Source organism: Alexandromys fortis, unplaced genomic scaffold (assembly GCF_014885135.2).
Source record: "Alexandromys fortis isolate MF-2015 unplaced genomic scaffold, M_Fortis_MF-2015_v1.1 scaffold_9, whole genome shotgun sequence".
Lineage (NCBI taxonomy): Eukaryota > Metazoa > Chordata > Mammalia > Rodentia > Cricetidae > Alexandromys > Alexandromys fortis.
The window spans coordinates 2,531,844-2,534,162 of record NW_026067892.1 but is presented as its reverse complement, the minus strand read 5'-3'; the positions used below and the strand labels follow the sequence as shown (position 1 = coordinate 2,534,162).

The 2,319-nt window shown below is 50.7% G+C and overlaps 1 protein-coding gene across 1 annotated transcript in view; it reads right to left on the bottom strand.

The window, feature by feature from the left end:
• Window positions 1-1,262, bottom strand: part of Rab44 (RAB44, member RAS oncogene family) — a 32,558-nt gene extending 31,296 nt beyond the window's left edge. The window contains exon 1 of the mRNA XM_050143726.1: window positions 1,211-1,262. The gene's annotated coding sequence lies outside the window, so the exon portion shown is untranslated. The remainder of the gene's footprint in view (window positions 1-1,210) is intronic.
• Between the last annotated feature and the right edge of the window lie 1,057 nt (window positions 1,263-2,319).

Sequence of the window (2,319 nt, the reverse complement as noted above, 5' to 3'; positions counted from 1 at the left end):
CTCTCTCTCTCTCTCTCTCTCTCTCTCTCTCTCTCTCTCTCTCTCTCTCTCTCTCTCTCCTTAGTTATCATCCAAATCCCCTCAGCTCTTAGACAATACCCTTCACCCTTCCTTTGGTGACAGCAAAGAACCGGTTTGCAGGCACCCAGAGCCAGAACAGGAACCTTTAGCATCAGCTGCAGAGTGTTCTCAGTCCATGCCCCGTCTCCACCCTTGTGTCTTGCACACACACCCTGCTCAGAGAGAGACCCTTCACCCCCCTGTAAAACACACGCAGCCCCTCAGCTCCCAGGGATCTCTCACGTTACTCTCCTGAAAAACCTCCTAGAACCTGAAGAAAACCCGGCAGCAGCCAGTGAGACCTGCTCTCAGCCACCTTCAGGACCAGGTTCCACAGTGGAACAGCCATGGGTTTTTAGCTAACAGAACCCTGAGGTCTCCCTTCCAACAAGAATTGGAGAGAAACAGAATGTAGGCGCGGGGGACACAGTAGGACCACAGCCTGTCACCTGCCAGAGCTGCAGGGCCTCGTATTCCCCCAACCCTGTGACAGAGGGCTGAGAAACTGGGTCAGCTCAGTGTGAAACTTACCTTAGGAAAGGCCAGTAACAGTCATGGCCAATGACCCCGAGAGTCACCTAGTCCTAGTGACTTGTTCTGGCAGCCTTCTCCCCTCCTTCACTCACTGCTAGAGAAACCGAGTGTCCAAGAAGCTAGAAGACCTGGCCGGTGTTACAAGTTCACCATCTATCTGCTCACTTACTGGAGAGGACACCCACAGCCTGGCCTCTCTGCCAGACAGTCTGAAGTACCAAAGCCACATTGGGCGGTATAACCCCAGCACCCCAGCACCCCAGAGGTGGAGGCAGGAAGCGCAAGAGTTCAAGGTCATCTTTGACTATGTGGTGAGTTCGAGGCAAGCCTAGGCTACATTAAAAACCCCCATTTCAAAAAAAAAAAGTATGGTTTGGCAGTATATTACTTTTAATCCCCCAATTTAGGAGGCAGAGGTAAATGGATCTCTTTGAGTTTAAGGCTACCAGGGCTACATAGGGAGACCCTGTCTGGAAGGAAGGAAGGAAGGAAGGAAGGAAGGAAGGAAGGAAGGAAGGAAGGAAGGAAGGAGATACTGCACGGGGCCCGTACTACCACCCTCCCCTCGCCCCCAGCCCCTCCAAGCAGCAGCATTGCCTGTTGCAGCCGCTCCTACCTCTCGGAGGCTGCCGTCTGCAGTCCGGAGCTCCTGGTGACTGCTGCCCACAGAGCCCACGCACACTGCAACTGTTAACAGTCTTGTCTCTTGCTCAACCGCCCCTTTCCGTTCCCTGGCTGCCCATCTCCTGTGATCATCTAGGGAACTTCCCGTAGAAAGGGGCCCTGGCTGTACTTTCTCTGTCTCATCTGATGCCCGGGGTCCTGGTATGTTCCACACTCAGCCCATAGTAACGAGGCCAGAACTTGGGCCTCAGCCCAGGAGGAAGGTCAAGAGAAACCACTGTGGCTACAGTGTGGTTTCTCTGATGCAGAAAATACCCCTCCTCACCTCCGGTTCTCACTCAAGGACAGCCTGTTTGACTAGGAGAGGAGGCTTATGTCAAACTCCCTTCCGAGGAGTCTGACATAAGCTAATATCAAAATATATTGCAGAGCCACTATCATGAGAACAGTGTGGCAGAGGAGCATGAAGACAGGTGAATGAGCTATGGATGATGGGAATGAGCCAGGTGGGACGCTGCTCAGCTGCCACCCTAGTACTCAAAACCTGTGTGGGGCAGGAGGACCTGAGTTCAAAGCCAGCCTGGGCTACATGCTTAGGCTTTGTCTCAGGTATAGAAAAGAAAGAAGGATAAGGAAGGACAAAGTAGATAGCAATAGATTCAAGCATGAGTGAAGAAATTATGTGTTTTATTAGCCCTTGGGAGGCTGGGTGAGGACCCCAAAGCCAGAGCCTTCTAATTTCAAAATCATCCCAGGTGAATATAAGTTTTAGATGTTTTTAAAAAATCATTACACTTATCAGCTGATGGTGGTTGTGCACATATATAATCTCAGCACTCGGGAGGCAGAGGCAGGAGGATCTCTGTGAGTTCGAGGCCATCCTGGTCTACAGATCGAGTTCCGAGATCGCCAGGGCTACACAGAGAAATGCTGTCTTGAAAAAAACAACAAACAAATTACACTGTTAATTTATTTTCTGTATGCAAATATTTGTGTGTGGCTGTATGGAGGGGTGGAAGGTGTGTGTGTGTGTAGGTGTAGGTGTGTGGGAGTGTATGATATTGGTAGGTCATCTGTCTATGTGTTTATTTCATCGGTTAA